At 44.1% G+C, this 18704-nt stretch overlaps 1 long non-coding RNA gene across 4 annotated transcripts in view; it reads right to left on the bottom strand.

Annotated features, from left to right (window-relative positions):
- LOC137524525 (uncharacterized) overlaps positions 1-18340 on the bottom strand; it is a 215744-nt gene extending 197404 nt beyond the window's left edge. For 3 of the 4 annotated variants that reach the window (XR_011022719.1, XR_011022720.1, XR_011022718.1), the window contains exon 1: positions 14243-14363. This is a non-coding gene — a long non-coding RNA (uncharacterized lncRNA). Of the gene's footprint in view, positions 1-14242; positions 14364-18249 lie in introns of those variants that run through there. The other variant, XR_011022721.1, reaches the window with a different exon arrangement.
- Between the last annotated feature and the right edge of the window lie 364 nt (positions 18341-18704).

Below are 18704 nucleotides of genomic sequence, written 5' to 3' on the forward strand. Positions count from 1 at the left end.
AGTTGGATTATCTTGCGATTTAGAAAATATTTTAGTTTCAAAGTCCGCTCAATAATGTTCCCAAGTCTTTTAGGCAAAATGGCATGGATGTAGCCCTGCACTGATGCCAGGATCATGGCTACAAATCCAACCTTTCTATTGTCTCCATCAACCCATGGTCTTAACTAGGCTTCTGTACAGAGCAGAAGAATCTTTAGCTATGTTTAGAAGTTAAAAGTGGTGGTAGATTACTCAAATCAAATTTCTAAAATTAATTGCTAGAGATGGTCAGGGAGATGCATTACATTTGCTTACAAGCCAGAAATACTGTTTTATGTAGCTTGAAACTGGATCAGCTACATTCTGCAGAAAACGCATTGACTGGTTCAGTACATAGCACAACCATCCTGTGCGGTGCTCTATAATGTACAATATGAATACAGGTACATAATATAGACACTGGTAATTACAGAGCTGGTTGTCAACAAAAACGCCACAGTGACTGGTACAGGTCATTACGGATGGTCAATGAGATGCAATAGTTCCGAATTGATGCAGAATTATACACATTTTGCATGCAAATGTATGCAGCTTGTAAAATGGATCAATTAACTGAAGCTGAGGTGGAGTTCAATAAGTCCATTTTAAAGTTGCATTCATCTGGAGAGTCCTGCATCAAACTCGTAAATTATTTGCATCTCATTGGCCATCAGTGAAAAATGTGCTTTGTAAGTAATTCCCAGTAGAATAGGGAAGCTTACTGGGAATGCTCATACATATTCCACAGAAATGAAATTCCCGCATTTCTGATCGATACTCAGATATTTCTGCGGAAATACCTAATTACCGCAACTCAGTAATTTTAGCCCAATCACAGAACTCGAAAGCATTGGACCAATCAGAGAATGCAGAGTCAATTTGGAAGTATTTGGCCAAACGGAATAAAAAAAAAAAAAAACTCCTCAGAAAATGGAAATCTGATTTCTGCAGAAATACTGCATTACTACAACTCAGTAATTTTAGCCAATCACAGAACTCAGAAGCACTGGACAAATCAGAAAATGTAAAAAAAAAAAAAAAAATGGACCAAAAAAAGGGACGCCTTAGAAATCTGTGTAATCGGTACTAGCGGAAATGAGAATTTTCACAGAATTGGAAATCTGCATTTCCAAACATTCCTTAAAATAAATGCAAAATGTGAGGAGGGGACTCTAGTGGAGGACAGAAGGTGGCTGTACACAGTGAAGGTTGCAGTTGGACTGGTATCTGGAAATTAGTGAAGCGTATGGAGAAGAAGGATGTTGGAGGTTTTTGCAGGCTAAAGTTAGAATTTTAGATAGATTTTTCTAAATTCATTTACTCACTCTTTACCCTCAGCATTATTAGTGTAAGGAACAGGAGATGCTAGTTTACACCATTTTTGTGTTTACTGGATTTCACTCTGGATATGTTGGTATGCAGTGTACATATTAGCACTTCATTGAAGAAAATCTGTAGCAAAGTAAAAGACTTCTCTATGGAGAGGGAAGGCTCTGGATCTCATAGAGCCTTCCCTCTCCTCTCTCGGTGTCCGTGTTTTAGCACTGTCCCCAGTTAAACCTTGCTGTCTCAGAAGACTTTGGAAGCACTTGGGATGAGAGTGCTTCTGAAGCTTCAGGAGGATCCTCTAAGGCATATTTGACCAGTTGGTCTAATACGGGCAATGGGGTGGCTGCACTGGGAGGAGGACACCATGAAAGTACAGGGAAGGCTGTATAGCAGGGATGGGCAAACCTTTTCCTCAGCAGGCTGCATTCCTCTCCTCCCTCCCAAGTTGCAAGCGGTGCATAAGACTCACTCAATCGCACCTTCCATCATCCATCTGCATGGCAACGGCAGCGTCATGTGACACGCTGGCACATACTGCTAGCGGGTCACATGACGCCTCTGTTTCTCTGGAGATCACACTGGAAGCTGTGATTGGGTGAGGGGCCGGTTTCCACCTATCCGGCATGTGTCATTAGGCACCGCTCACAACTGCAGGGAAGGAGGGAGGAATTCAGCCCTTTATAGGCAGGCCAAATTCAAAACACTATAGGCTGGATACTGCCCACGGCCATAGTTTGCACAGCTCTGCTCTATAGGATCTAGATCCTTCCCACTCCATAGGTGAGTATGTGACTTTTTTGCTTCAGTTTTACTTTAAACATCTTAAGACTGCTCTACAGAAAGACCACAACACATCCATACGTCCAGCCACATTAGGAATAGGAAGCACAATCACACAAAAATCGCACTGCAATGTGATCACGCAACCTACATTTTCCACTTGCTGTGGTTGTGCTATGAACCATTGGGAAAGGAGTGCGGTTGCACCAAAAATCATGCAGCAAGACGATTGCAATTTGGGAAAACTAAAAACGCAGTAATGGAATGTCAGCACTGCAATTTACATGTAAATCGCGGTACTGTTGCATTCGGCAAAATAGCTATGACCCGCCTTTTGGAGCGGATCGCGGCAAGTGGAAAAGCAGCCTTAATCATCTCTGAGGAATGTAAAAACATCTCAGAATCTAATTTCATTACTCCCCAAATAGTGAATCTTTCATTAGAGCAGACCATAAAAAGTAAGAAATAAATCATTCTATTCACAAGTTTTGAACAGAAAACCCCCAGGAAACAGAATTCCATTACTTCAGCAGCTGAAATGAGACCCATTAAAAGATTCAGAGGAGGGATTGCCAAGTATGAACAGCTGCCCAATCACTTGTGAGCAGCTGCAGCATGTAGAGATTCAGGGATTACCATTTCGGACTCCAGGAAAAATCTATAATCAGCAGAGAGGAGCCCGGGAGCAGGAAACATTTAACTGTAATAGCCATTGTGGCGTTCATGCCTCCGGCCTGTAGGTGTCTCCTAAATCACTGTAGATCAGGGTTCCAAATCTATGCCGCTTTAATGCCTGGTGCACACAGTGCAATTTCCCATTAGAGATGTCCCAAACGGGTTCCAGGCGAAATTTAGGTGGTTCGCATTCGCCGGCGAAGGTGAACTTTTGCGGAAGTTCAATTCACCCCATAATGCTCCATTGAGCAGAACTTTGACACAGTCAGCAGGCACATTGTCACCAATCAGACTACACTCACTCTTGGAGCCCCACCCCCCCCTTATAAAAGGCAAGGTTCTCATGTCGTTTTACTCACTCGTCTGCCTACAGTAATTAGTTTAGGGACAGCTGCTGACAGACTCTGCTAGGGAGAGTTTAATTAGACTCTTGTAGGCTTATTCCTAGCTAATTGTTATTCCTTATATTACTCTCCTCCCTCCTCCCTCCCTCACTCCCTCCTCCCTCCCTGAGGAGGGTCTCATCTTCCAGGGAATTGTAGTATTTCAAAAGCCATCTTACATACCGTGGCTGGGAATTGAACCCAGGCTGGGCTGGGAATTGAACCCAGGTCTCAGTGTGTGGTAGGTAACTCACTTAACCACTATACCACCAACACTACATGCTGAAACCAGCCTAGCATGTACCATTATGATCAATCCAAGAGAAAAATTAGCTTGCTTAAGGATTTGTAGCATGTCAAAAGCCAACTCACATTGGCTGGGAATAGAACCCAGGCATACCGCTCTGTAGGCTGCTATCCTAACCATTCAGAAATGGAAGGAGTATGGCACAACTGTAAACCTACCAAGACAAGGCCGTCCACCTAAACTCACAGACCGAACGAGGAGAGAGCTGATCAGAAATGCAGTCAAGAGGCCCATGGTGACTCTGGATGAGCTGCAGAGATCTACAGCTCAGGTGGGGGAATCTGTCCACAGGACAACTATTAGTCGTGCACTGCACAAAGTTGGCCTTTATGGAAGAGTGACAAGAAGAAAGCCATTCTTAACAGAAAAGCATAAGAAGTCCCGTTTGCAGTTTGCCACAAGCCATGTGGGGGGCACAGCAAACATGTGAAAGAAAGTGCTCTGGTCAGATGAGACCAAAATTAAACTTTTTGGCCAAAATGCAAAACGCTATGTGTGGGGGAAAGCTAACACTGCACATCACTCAGAACACACCATCCCCGCTGTCAAATATGGTGGTGGCAGCATTATGCTCTGGGGGTGCTTCTCTTCAGCAGGGACAGGGAAGCTGGTCAGAGTTGGTGGGAAGATGGATGGAGCCAAACACAGGGCAATCTTGGAAGAAAACCTCTTGGAGTCTGCAAAACACTTGAGACTGGGGCGGAGGTTCACCTTCCAGCAGGACAACGACCCTAAACAGAAGCCAGGGCAACAAGGTATTGGTTTAAAACAAAACATATCCATATATTAGAATGGCCCAGTCAAAGTCCAGATCTAAATCCAATCGAGAATCTGTGGCAAAATCTGAAAACTGCTGTTCACATACGCGGTCTATCTAATCTGACTGAGCTGGAGCTGTTTAGCAAAGAAAGGTAAAGAGACCGAGAGCCCGATATAGTGTAGTATGTATTGGATAAGGGTGGAAGCAATGTGAAACGTAAGTATTATACTTACAAACCCGGGTTACCTCCAAGGCAACCACTGAAGAGGCAGGTGGGGAGAACAAGCCTGTCCCCCACTCAGGAACAAAACGTCGCCCTCCGTGGACAGGAGAAAATCAGCGTATGTCACCCTTCCACCAAGGGTGGACTTCTGAATATGCAAGGAAGTACAGAGGCGCCAGTAGGATAAAAATCAATAAAAACGTTTAAAATATTAAGGCTGCGGTGGTGGACCAGCCAGCCTCAAACAGACACATGTACTGTTAGTATAAAGCAGTAACAATTTATTTAAATACTCCCAAAAAAAGTTGCAACGCGTTTCGCAGGCAAAATCCCGCCTCATCAGGCAATAGACAACAGGAGTGATACACAGCACGGAGTCAAGAATGGACTTGGCACCTCTGTGAACAAAGAGGTGCCAAGTCCATTTTTTTTGCAACTTTTTTTGGGAGTATTTAAATAAATTGTTACTGCTTTATACTAACAGTACATGTGTCTGTTTGAGGCTGGCTGGTCCACCACCGCAGCCTTAATATTTTAAACGTTTTTATTGATTTTTATCCTACTGGCGCCTCTGTACTTCCTTGCATGTTTAGCAAAGAAGAATGGGCAAGGATTTCAGTCTCTAGAAGTGCAAAGCTGGTAGAGACATACCCTAAAAGACTGGCAGCTGTAATTGCAGCAAAAGGTGGTTCTACAAAGTATTGACTCAGGGGGCTGAATAATTATGCACAACCCACTTTGCAGTTATTTATTTTTTAAAAATGTTTGGAATCATGTATGATTTTCGTTCCACTTCTCACGTGTACAACACTTTGTATTGGTCTTTCATGTGGAATTCCAATAAAATTGATTCATGTTTGTGGCAGTAATGTGACAAAATCTGGAAAACTTCAAGGGGGCCGAATACTTTTGCAACCCACTGTACCAACACCTAGGCCCATATGCAGTTAACTTTCTCCTCTGATTTTCTCCTAGGAGATAATTTTCCATCTTCTCTTTAGAATATATATATATATACACACACACACACGTACATATGTATATGTGAATGTATGTATATGTGCATATGTATATGTGAATATATATATGTGCATATGTATATGTGAATATATATATATATATGTGCATATGTATATGTGAATATATATATGTGCATATGTATGTGTGTATATATATATATGTGCATATGTATATGTGAATATATATGTGAAGAAACGCGGAAAAGCCGCCGTCTCTCAAGGTGAGGCGGCTGTTTCCGCATCCAGCATGGCCTCACATCGCGGAAAAACTGCCGCATTGGCAGAGCGGCGGAATCCGCATTGGGAACGGCGGAATCCGCATTGGAGGCGGCGAACTTGCCGCATGGCAGTGTCCCTGGCAAAGGGGTTGAGCATGTGGAAGCCGCCGCTGGTGTAGTGAGCAGTGTAGCGGCTCCTACGCTCGGTTCACTGGATACATTGCAAGACAGTACTGGTGTGGCTGGGACTGATAGTCCACCAAGATTCAGAGTGACACGCGCGCGCGTACAGAGGCAGAGCTTATATAACAGCCAGAAGTGAGTCAGCTGACCAGGCCGATCAGCTGACAAATTTTACACCTCTCATTGGTCCAGCAATTAGGGAGGGGCCTGGAGAGTGTTCTGGTATATATACTGCTGGTTGTTCAGTTGCTGGTTGTCTGGCGTTGCGATCACTATGTGGTAGCACGCAGACCTGAGTCAGATCCGAAAGTGTGCCGGGACCAGCTGGAGCTGTAATCCTACACTTAGCTAGACTTTGTTGATAGTTTAAAGTACTAGTTTGATTGTGTTTATCTGTTATGACCTTCTGCCTGCCTGACCATTCTCCTGAACTCTGATCCTGTACTTTGCCTTTCTGATACCCTGTTGCCGAACCCTGCCTGTACTTTAGACTCCGCCTTTTGCCTTCTGATTCTGTACCTTGTCTGTCCGTGTGGTTACGACGTGATCTGTCCGACCTCGAGAACCGACCTTACTGTTAGAGGCGGTTCCCAGTCCTGATAGTGACACTTCCTCTTGAGTGTCACTCTCGTTCTGTCATTCCTTCTCTCAGCCTGACTCCTCCCTTTGGGAGAGTCCAGAAGGAATTGTGCAGTACTCCTTACTGCACTGAGGCCCAGTTCTCTCAATATTACTGTTTGCACCAAACACTCTACTCAGGTGTCCAGAGGTTAGCTTGTATATCTGATTATTGGTGATACTGCAGATCACCGCTAATCAGATCCTCTCTGTGTTACACCGATCGTTTATATATATATATATATATATATATATATATATATATATATATATATACATATATATACATATACATATATATACATATACATATATATACATATATATATATATATATATATATATATATATATATATATATATATATATATATATATATATATATATATATATATATATATATATATATATATGTGGTGCAAATATATATGTGAATATATATATGTGCAAATGTATATGTGAATATATATACTCTATCTATCTATCTATCTATCTATATATATATATATATATCCTGGCACCCTAGACTTCGCCCTCTGGGAACCTACAAACCCCTGCTGAACTGCCCCACAGGTGTGCTGGCTGGCGTACGGGTTACCTCCCCTGCCTTTCATAGGTAGCTGCAAGTGCCCCTTAGGCCCCTTTTACACTTAATCAGTTGCTCTCAGTTATAAGTAAAAGAAAACTGATTTTCAAAGTAATGTCCATGTTTTCCTATGGCACACTTTCTGAGTTTTAACTGAAATCTTCTTCCCAATGCACTGCTATGGAAAAAACGCGCACTAACGCATACCAACGGATTAAGTGTAAATGGGCCCTTAGTATTAGGTAGCTAGAGGTACCTTCAGTATTAAGTAGCTAGTGACTGCAGGGAGATCTTGCAGTGGAATGTCGAGGTCCGTGTGAGTAACCTCTCATTTACACTCTGCTCGGGACTAGGGAAGGAGGGAGGCATCTGGGGATGGGAGTGAGCCACCTCTCCATGATCTGGCGCCTGTAGGCATTGCACATGGCACAGTACCTTGGGGTTAGCTGATAACAAGTAGTACTTATTATATTGTGGTATGTGCGCTCCTCTTTCATGACACAAATAATATTATCCATAATACCCACTATTAACACACTCGTTGATGGATCACTGCACAAAATCGGGGTATCACCTCCCTAACACCAAAATTTTACAACAGCAGAGCAGTGCTCACAAAGTTCACACAATATTCGATAATGGAGTCCACTAGAGTCCAATATAAAGCTTTCTCAGCTGTCTTAGCCTTCCAATTAACAGAATATTAGTATAAAATACGCTCACCTATATGGTAGAGGAAGAAAGCTCTTAAAAAAATTGCACCTCCCACAGCAACATTTGAAAAAGTATAACAAAAATCTTTATTCAACATTAGGTATAATAATAATAATCACAATACTGATGATTCAATAAAGAATAAAACCATTTAAAAAACAAGCCTATATTCCAACATGTTCCCTGCTCCATATGCTCATGTTGGATCATGTTGGAATATTTGCTTGTTTTTTAAATGGTTTTATTCTTTATTGAATCATCAGTATTGTGATTATTATTATACCTAATGTTGAATAAAGATTTTTGTTATACTTTTTCAAATGTTGCTGTGGGAGGTGCTATTTTTTAAGGTCTTTCTTCCTTTACCATATAATTGCTCTTGTTTTGAGCTCTAGCACACACAGTTATTTGGTTAAGGTGTTGCAGACACTTTCCAGAAACTAAAATACGCTCACCGACATTAGTGGCTGACTGAATCACAGATCAGCAAACAGGCTCTTATAGAAGGTACCACTCCAGTGTTGCTTGCTTCACACTAGATGATCAAACTCAGAAACAAAAGATTGGAAAAATATAGCGTAATCCAGTCTGAAAAATATGACCTATTGACCACACCTCCTCGTGATCACCTTGCCGCACTTCACAATCAGTGCCTCCACCAGCATGCAATAGATAAAATGCAAGCTCACCGGACAACATTGCTGACCATTCATAGACCAGCTTTCAGCGCTGTGTATATAATTTCACAATCGCCAGCCTTCACAGTGATTTCCATGGGACACTAAAAATACTGTATGTATTTTTCTACTGAAAGATGTGTTTAACTAACTCTAAACTTTATTCCCATCATTTACATTAATAGATTTCTTATTTTCCAGTGTTAATATGAAGGAAAATGAACCAGGATAGAAAGGATCAGTGTGGTTTGAATTATGAAACACATTTTTCCTATGAAATCTTTATGGTATGTGTGACTAGGGGTGTGGCAGGGGCGTGGCTTAACCACTTGAGGACTGCAGTGTTAACCCCCTAAAGACCAGGCACTTTTTCTTAAAATTGGCCACTGCAGCTTTAAGGCCAAGCTGCAGGGCCGTACAACTCAGCACACAAGTTTACCCCGCTCCCTCCCTCACCCCGCCAGCCAATCAGTGTGATCGGCTGTCATACGCTTCAGCCTATGACAGTGGATCACTTCCGCATCTCCAGTGGGGACAGCCTTCTAAGCAGGAGATGCACGTGCAGCCTGGGCGCGATCTCCTGCTAGCCACATAGACAGCTGTTCACGCCAATCGACGTGGAGCAGTCCTGGGGTTGCCACACTGCTCATGCCAATTGTTGTGGAGCAGTCGGCAAGTAGTTAAAGAGGAACTGTCGCAAAAATCTTAAAAATGAAAACACATTCAGATAAGAAGTACATTTCTCCCAGAGTAAAATGAGCCATAAATTACTTCTCTCCTATGTTGCTGTCACATACAGTAAGTAGTAGAAAGCTGACATTACCGACAGGTTTTGGGCTAGTCCATTTCTTCATGGGGGAATTCTCAGCATGGCCTTTATTCTTTATAAAAGACATTCTCTGAAAATGCTTAATACAAAGATGCTGGCCAGCCTCCCTGCACACTATTTTGGCAGTTCACTAAATGCATTTTTAAAAAAGAAAACCCTGTGAACCCCCCTATGAGAAGATCAGCTAATCTGTTGGTAATGTCACTTTTCTACTACCTACTGTAAGTTACAGCAACATAGGAGAAAAGTAATGTATGGCTCATTTTACTCTGGGAGAAATGTACTTCTTATTTGTATGTTTTAAAAGGGACTCCGAGCTCTAAATAAAAACAAAATTGGTACTCACCTGGGGCTTTCTGCAGCCCACCGTAGGTCAGGAGGTCCCTCGGCATCCATCTGGCTCTTCTCCCAGGGTCTGGTCAGAAATGGCTCCCCGGCGGCTCCCGGCGACACTGGGCACGAGAGGACGCCGAGGAACCTCCCGACCTACGGTGGGCTGCAGAAAGCCCCAGGTGAGTACCAATTTTGTTTTTATTTAGAGCTCGGAGTCCCTTTAAATTTTAAGATTTTCGCGACAATTCCTCTTTAAGTGTTCTTCTTTCTTATTTCAAAAAGTTGGGAGATATGGCATTGCCACATGCTGTGAGTGGCCATGCTCACTTTTGGCCACTGTCTCCTCTAGTAAGTAAGCTCAGAGTGTACAACAGGCAGAACCGTGCTGCCCCTCCCACTCCTAACCAGAAGTCTGACATGCAATGAAGCAATAGGGACAAGTTCAGATAGTTATAGGAGCACTGTATAATTATTATGCATAAAATACACTTTTGGGATACTTTTTTTGTTGTTGTCATCAAGGGATCAGTTTCAGTGTTCTTAATGTTGCCATATTAGGACCCCCAGTCAGATTAAAATAAGAAAGTATAATATGGACATAACATCAGTCTGCCCTGTCCTAATGCCAAGGTTCATGCAAATTATGGCCAGTCCAGGCTAGAGTTAATGTCATTAGCTGTAATCAAGGCTGACTGAACTGTGAAGTTGCCTCAAGAAAAATATTAAATGTTAGGCTTTTCCTAAAGAGAAATATGTTTGAAATATAATGATTAAATCATATTTTAATGTTGAACTAGGCAGGGACCAATTAGAGTGATTTTTGCCTTGGGCACGCATGCTTAGCTCTGAAATGGCCCTGCATTTTGAAGGAGGAAACATGTAAAAATATAAAAACAACCATACAAAGCACGACACTAAAAACTACATAATATAACATACACATACTAATATATAAAATATATATAAAGAAGTATATACACATACACACATTCTAACAATTGTTACGGTAATCAGGGCTGAAATTGTACTCTTTACTGCCCAAAGCCACTGTCACCAGCCGCCCCCTTCAGTATAGGTGGCGAGATAACCCCTCCCCCCTTCCCTCCAGTATAGGTAGCCTGATGACCTCCACCCTCCTTTCTCTCCAGTATAGGTAGTCAGATGACTCCCTTAACCCCTTCTTTTCCCACTCCCACCCCTCCTTCAGTATAGGTAGCCAGCTCACCTTCACACCGCAGCAGCCATCAGTGTCACTCATTTCTCCACTGAGGCCTGGTGCACACCAAAAAACGCTAGCAGATCCGCAAAAACGCTTTTTGTTATTTTTCTGTAGCGTTTCAGCTAGCATTTTGCGGTTTTTTGAAGCATTTTTGGTGTAGTAGATTTCATGTATTGTTACAGTAAAGCTGTTACTGAACAGCTACTGTAACAAAAAACGCCTGCAAAACCGCTCTGAAGTGCCGTTTTTCAGAGCGGTTTGCGTTTTTCCTATACTTAACATTGAGGCAGAAACGCATCCGCAATCCAAAATCTGCAGCAGCCCGGGAGTATGTGTTTCTGCAAAACGCCTCCCGCTCTGGTGTGCACCAGCCCAATGAAATACATTACCCTAGCGGATCCGCACCGCAAGCGGATCGCAAACTGCAGCAGAACCGCTCTGGTGTGCACTAGGCCTTAGAGCTTGCAGATATTATCAGCACACAGGGCCACCTTCAGAAATTTTCGGGCCCCATACCGGACAAAAACTGCCCCCCCCCCCCCACCCCATGCCAAAAATAGTCTGCAGAAAAAAAAAAACTCTTTGAAGATGAAGACCTGGATACACAATGGGCTTGATTCACAAAGTGGTGCTAACAGTTAGCACGCTGGTGAAAAGCCCTTTATCATGCCTAAACTCAGTTTAGGCATGATAAGTTTAGGTGTGATAAGTTTAGGTGTGATAAGTTTAGGCATGATAAGTTTAGGTGTGATAAGTTTAGGCATGATAAGTTTAAGCGGCAGCTGCGTTAGCACCGCAGTGCACAGCTGATCAAAAGCTTTACGCTAGCAAAGACTGGTGCACTTTGTATAAAGTTTAATGGCGCTGCTTTGCGTGCGGGACTTTGCAAGCGATCTAAACTTATCTAAACTTATCACGCCTAAACTTATCACGCCTAAACTGGCTTTTCACCAGCATGGTGCAAGGGTTATCATGCCTAAAGTCTTTTAGGCGTGCTAACTGGGTTAGCACCGCTTTGTGAATCGAGCCCAATGGGCTCGATTCACAAAGCGGTGCTAACCCAGTTAGCATGCCTAAAAGACTTTAGGCATGATAACCTTTGCACCACACTGGTGAAAAGCCAGTTTAGGCGTGATAAGTTTAGGTGTGATAAGTTTAGGTGTGATAAGTTTAGGCATGCTAAGTTTAGATAAGTGTAGATAGCGTGCAAAGTCCCGCACGCAAAGTAGCGCCATTAAACTCTATGCGAAGTGCATCAGACTTTGCTAGCGCAAATCTTTTGATCAGCTGTGCACTGCTGTGCTAACGCAGTTGGTGCTTAAACTTATCATGCCTAAACTTATCACACCTAAACTTATCATGCCTAAACTTATCACACCTAAACTTATCACACCTAAACTTATCATGCCTAAACTGAGTTTAGGCGTGATAAAGGGCTTTTCACCAGGGTGCTAACTGTTAGCACCGCTTTGTGAATCAGGCCCAATGTGTCTGAGAGAGCAGAGTAACTGCCCAGTGTAATGTTTGCAATTGATTTGGGGGCTTGTGGTTTAGAATCTGGGGGGGGGGGGGGGGGGGGTTGGTTGTATCTGTGTGCTCTATGACCAGCAATGACCACAGTGCCTTTCCAAACCTTTCAGAGCCCCAAAATGTATATAGTATATCTTTTGGGCTATTTTTAGTACTGTTTCTTTAAAACAGAATTGATGCAAACCTGATACATAACCTGATACTTTTTTGACCGCAAACAGAACTGATCCTGAAGAGACCCGGACCTCCCGGATCCGTGTCCAACTGACAGTTTTGGCTGCAAACGCAAGTGTGAACCGGGCCTTATGCTGCATGTGGACTGCATCCTCCGTTCCCCTACCCACGGCTCCATTCAGCTACAGTTTGGACGGAAGTAGGCCATGATCCAAGAAAGAAGTCTTTGCCCTACATGCACAGTTCAGTTCTCATGTACTGCTGGCAGCTACTATGAGTGCAGCACGCCGCTCAAGAAGCCACCGGGAGCGCAGACACATCATTCTGAATAAATTGCTCATATGCTTTATACAACGGCCTGACCTGCGCATGCGGGCAGACTTTTACTAGTTCAAACACCCCGACCCCCTAGTCTGGACCAAGTTGTAGCTGAACGGATTTGTGAGGGGCAGAGAATGGAGGACACAGTCTGTGTCCATAGATTGCATTTTGGACAAATAGTATGGATACTTCATTACAGTTACCCAGGATTTCATTCAACTGCTTTTTTTTTTTTTTTACTTTAGACTTCCTTTTAACTTACCTTTTAACTTACCTGGGGCTTCTTGCAGCCCCCTGCAGTCACCCTGTACCCGTACTGTCCTTTCGGGGCGACCCCCATCAAAGCTTCCAGCCACGCACCTCATCGCATCCCCATACACTGCAGCATTCTGTGCATGTGCAGGATGGGAAAATCGTTTCTGCTCATGTAGAATGTTCCTGTGATTACCAGCCAGCTTTGAGGGGGTTACCACTGCTAACTGGAGGGCGTGCACAGGATGACCTAAGGGGCTGCAAGAAGCCCCAGATAAATTAAACTGCATTTTTTTTACTTTAATAACCCTTGAAAGGATATTAGAGCCTAAAGGAATTGGAAAAACAGGGGGAGCAGGCATGTATTGTTCTCATGTCCATTCTATTCCGACCCCTACCTTTGTGTTACCTAATTGCCCCCTTGCACCCCCTTCCAGGTAGGCAAGTTGCACATGTGCGTGTCACGGGTACATTGTGTATTGCTCCTGGCCGTTGTTGTGCGATATAGGACTTGCGCAGCCGGGCCAGTGCCTGTGCACTACTGCAACTTACTCACTGACCCAGTTGCACAGAAGAGGCTGCAGGGGGGAATTTAGGCGACAAAGGAGGGAGACGTTTATGGCTCTGGTATCTTTTAAAGTGTACCTGACATGGTACACTGGGCCTCATTTATACTGACCTGGGGATTCCTTCAGCCCCATGAGGAATGTGGCCTCCCTTACCATCCTCTTCACCCCCTTTGTTCTGACGCTTTGACTTCTGGTAATCCGTTCAGTCGCGCGCCAGTCGTAGGCTTCTGCACATGCTTGTGGTACTACTGCGCTTCTTTGGGAACGCAACAAGGGGGTGCACGCGCGGTTGACTCGCGTATGCGCAGAGGAGTGAGGCTGGACGGATTACTGGGATGCATAGTGCAAGAAGGACAAGGAGTGAGGCCACAGTGCTCATGGGGATGGAGGAAGATCCAGGTAACTATAACTACACATAATCTAAGATTCACTTTAAAATAAGCCCCATTGTATCTTAAACTTAAACAAAATAATAAACCTTCAAAAAAATCCCACCCACCCATCAGAATCAGAATTAATACATACTTTTTCAAGAGCCTGGCTGTGCAGTGCTCTGTATTGTCTGGGTCCTGTCTGTGTTGAGACCTGAGAGTCAGTCACAGTCACACATGCTGCTCCTGGCTGTTAGCTGATCTCTCTCCATTTCTCCACCTCCCATCAGCCCCTGCGCAGTGTGAGGAAGTGAGGAGGAGACATGGGGGGTGGAGCTGAGCTGGACAGCAAGGAAATCAAAACTAGAATCCACCACCAGCTCAGGGAGGCGGGACAAAGAGGAGAGAGTCTGGAGAGTAGTGTTGTCCGGATCATGAACGATTCGGATCTTAATCTATTTTGTGAGTCGAATCATCTGAATCATCAAAATGAGTGATTCGGATCGCAAAAGGGGCGGGGCCAGGAGCGACACGCCCCCTCTCAGCGGGCAGCGGGGTCCTGGAAGCAGAGCAGAGATGGATCGCTCTGTTGGAGGGGACTCAGGGGAGCCAGCCTTGCAGGGACAGGTAGAGGGGACATGGGTGCCACTGCCAGATATGTGTAGAGCACACATACTGGCTATAACGTGCTGCTCATTACAGGCTGTCTGTTCGTAGTTGTGCACAGTGAACACATTGGAAACTTTTGGCTCAGCTCAGCACAGCTCAGTAACTTTACAGGCACTGTGATTGCAGCGTAATATATTCCTCCTGCACTCGGCACAGCTCCACTTTTCTTTGGGGAATGCTTTCTTTCACTGTGTAACGTTTCCATTCAAGGTATACAGATGAACATGTAGGTGAAATATATGTAAAGCATATGATTGCAGCATGTGGGTATTGTGTGCAAACATTTCTGCTCTCTGCTTCCCTCCTCCCTTCTCTGTCCACTCCCTGCCCTCTGTCCATCTTCTCCCCTTCTCTGTGTGTCCACCCCCCTCTCCTTCTCCTGCCCTGCTAGTCATTTCAACCCCCGAATGCTTCCCTTGTAAAATGATCCGAGATTCGGATCAAAGATCCGGATCTTTTCAATGATCCGATTCGAATCATCCGGATCATTGAAAAGATCCGAACTTCCCATCTCTGCTGGAGAGAGCAGTGTGATGAGACCATCCAGCATCCAGCCCCCCTCCCTCCCCCCAGCAAACAGAGTGAGTAGGCAGAGATTAAAAGCAATGCAGCAGCAGCAGGGATGGATGAGGGAAACGTGCAGTACATTACTGCAGCAGCTGGGGCCCAGTTTGTGTGATTTCTTTGTCCACAGGGCCCTAGAATTAACAAGGCCCCTCCCTGCTCTCATGTCAATCATGTGCTGTAGGCGGCCCTGTCATCACACCAGGGTGAAGTTACAGCACATACTTTATTGTGCCAGTATCTACAGTATAATCCTATTACAATCATTTCTCCACTTGTCTCCAATCAGAAGCTTACTTTTTCTTTCTGTCTCCAATGCTGCCCATGTCCATGCACAGGTGGCTAGCAGCAGAGTACCGTGGTCAGGCACTCACCTGAACTCCCTGCATTGCAGAATTCGCAAGCTTGCAAATTGCATGGCCTAGGTGGCCTTTGCCTAAATCTCGCCCTGACTTTGATATCACCTCCATTGACTTTCACTAGCCTAGCACTTTTGGAATTGCCAGGAATTCAAAAACGCTGCTGGAAGCAATCTAGTTGGCCACAGGCCTTAAGCTAAATACACAGATGCGAGAATTGTCGGAATCTGTTGCAGCAAGTGTTCCGCACTTCTATGCAGTCTTCAATAATCTTGGACAGGAGGATGCGTTCCCCGTACCCCATATAACCTATGAGGGTAACACGTCTGCCCCAGGCTACAGTTGGACCACGGTGGACCATTGGAGCGTACACTACACTGTCCATTTCCGCTGGCTGCACATGGAACACAGCCTAAGGCCAGATCAGCTACCAGGGTGGCCATTATCTCTCTGTCTTTTGAGGCAGGATGACAAGGAGGCGGTGCTGTGCTGCGGGAACTACAGTAGTGGTCAGCTGAGTATGGTGCAACATGATGGAAAGCTCAAGCAGAGGCTCATGATGTCCTGAGGAGTCTATACTCGTACTAGATTCTCACAAATAACTGTCTTAGAGGACAAAAATATTGTGTACGTACAATCTTTAGAGTAAACATGAAGTAAAGGCCAGATTTAGCCCAGTTTTAACACTTCCATGTAGTATGAGGGCCTACACATTTTTAATACTATGAACAGATTGTTTAGGTAAGCTCTCATACTACATAGAGGTGGTATAATTGGCCAATCAAAATTGTAAGCCTGTACATTCCCTAAAGCCTTGTACACACTTTTAATTATAATTTGTCAATCACACACCAATTTTACCACCTCCATGTAGTATGAGGGTTTACCTACACAAGCTGCTCATAGTATTTAATATCTGTTGACCCTCATAGTACAAGGAGGTGGAAAATTTGGTTAGTGATTGGCCAATCATAATTAAAAGTGTGTACCAGGCTTTAAGGTGCCAATACACTGGTCGATTTCAGCCATCGATCAATCGATTCTATAGAAAAGATCGATCAGAAAACGATTCTATCAAATCTATCGATCAATTTGTAACAGATTTCGATCAATTTGATCTATCTGACAGGATGCTGGCAGCAGATTGATGGCCTATAGAGCTGCAGTGGATCTAATGGTCCAATAATGCATTTCAATAGATTTCCATTAGATTTAATTCTGAAATCTATTGGAAATTTGTTCCTAGTGTGTGGCACACATCAGATAGATTCCTGTCAGATTCAACTTGACAGGCATCTGACAGAAATCTATCTGATGGTCGAATCTGCTACAAATCTATAAGTGTATGGCCACCTTTAGAGTAAAGAACATTGAAGTCACTAACGGACAGCAGAAGACATGACCAGCAAACAGCTTGCATCGTAACCTGGACACCAGGAACAGATGACAGGAGAATGCTGCTGAAATGAGGCAAGTCCAGTAACAACCAAAGCAACAGAAGCAGTCACAGATTAGCACTGGCACTGACTTGTGACAAACCAATGCCCAGCAGACTACAAGTACACCTGGCCACACCATTTTTTTCGGGCTAAAGGCCACACTTTGCAGACATCGCTGTGGAAATGTAAATACCACAATGTTTAAAGTAAGAATTATATGTGCAAGTATGACTGTCTCCTCCAGCAGCAAAATTGACTCTTTAATACCTAGCTCTAGTTTCTTGTCCTCATCGGATGTTTTGATCTAAATGATTGGGCTAATCATTTAGGGCCTAATTTGCCTATTGAAGTGGAAATGCATCTCCTGGAGAACATGGAAATGAGTGTTATGAGACTAGCAGCAGCTTGTTGATTAGAAATTGTTTATACATTATGTTCCAAGAATAGAGCACAATATCAAACATTTTTAAGGCAACGTACAAGGTTTTAAATGAAAAGCTTAAAGCCAGACTTGCTATGCTCATGTCATACAAGGACTTTTATACGTAAAGCCAGGGGCAGAACTAGAAGTCACCGGGCCCCCTGCAAGAATTTGGATGTTTAAACAGGAAGTAGATTGAAGCCCTTAGATCGGAGACCTCCACGGTGGGTGGAGGTATGTGTCCTGCCTGCTGCCGCTGCTGCCAGTGATAAATGCTGGAGGGGGAGCACTGAGAGGAGAGCCCAAGGTAAGGGAGGGAGGGGGGACTGTCCCCCCTCCCCACCGATGTGCAATGCTCTCCCCTCATGCTGTTTATTTTCCTTTTTACTCCCCTTCCACCCCCAATAGAGATGACACAGCTTCCCCAAATATTCCCCTCCTCAATTGTACTTACCTGAATACCCAAGAGCCGGATCATCCACAAGAAATCCTAGGCAGGAGCCTAGGGCCTGGTAGCTGTCAAGGGGCATTGTTGCCATCTTCTCTGAGCATCTACCCCCCACCTCAGCTTAAAAAAGCCCAAAAGGCCATGTTCAAAGCAAGGTGAACCAGCACTACTAATACTTTGCTTTGGGCCCAGTTTCATCTTAACCCATCTCTGTGATGCTCCAGTAATGACTAAAACTAGCTGCTGCATAGCTGTAGTTACCTGGCATCTGGAATAGTGCGGGGAGCCGGCGCCACTCACTCCCTGTTTTATCTGCCGATTGGATAAGAAGCATGGCTATTCCATCCACACACCTCTCTCTGCTAGATCTCTCTCTGCTAGAACAAAAAGTATAAAGACATAAAAACAAAGTCAACAGCAGCACAACTCAGCAAGCATGCAAGCAATCAATCACTTACTAAAAAGAAATGCATCTTACTGCTTTGCTTCACTCCATCCAAGCTGCTGTTCCTCCAAACGTTGTACCACTTGACCATCAATGTCCTGCTGCTCCTTGTCACTGGTTGGTTCAAATGCAATCAAAGTTTATGGTTTGGGCTTGAGTGGAGGGAGTGTGAATCATTCATGGTCACATTTGATCGAGGTTTCCACCTTCCAATGTTGGCTGCTTTTGCCTTTTGCTTTCACTAGTGCAGCCAGTAATTCCAGCGAGTATG

Source organism: Hyperolius riggenbachi, chromosome 7, assembly GCF_040937935.1.
Source record: "Hyperolius riggenbachi isolate aHypRig1 chromosome 7, aHypRig1.pri, whole genome shotgun sequence".
Taxonomy (NCBI): Eukaryota; Metazoa; Chordata; class Amphibia; order Anura; family Hyperoliidae; genus Hyperolius; species Hyperolius riggenbachi.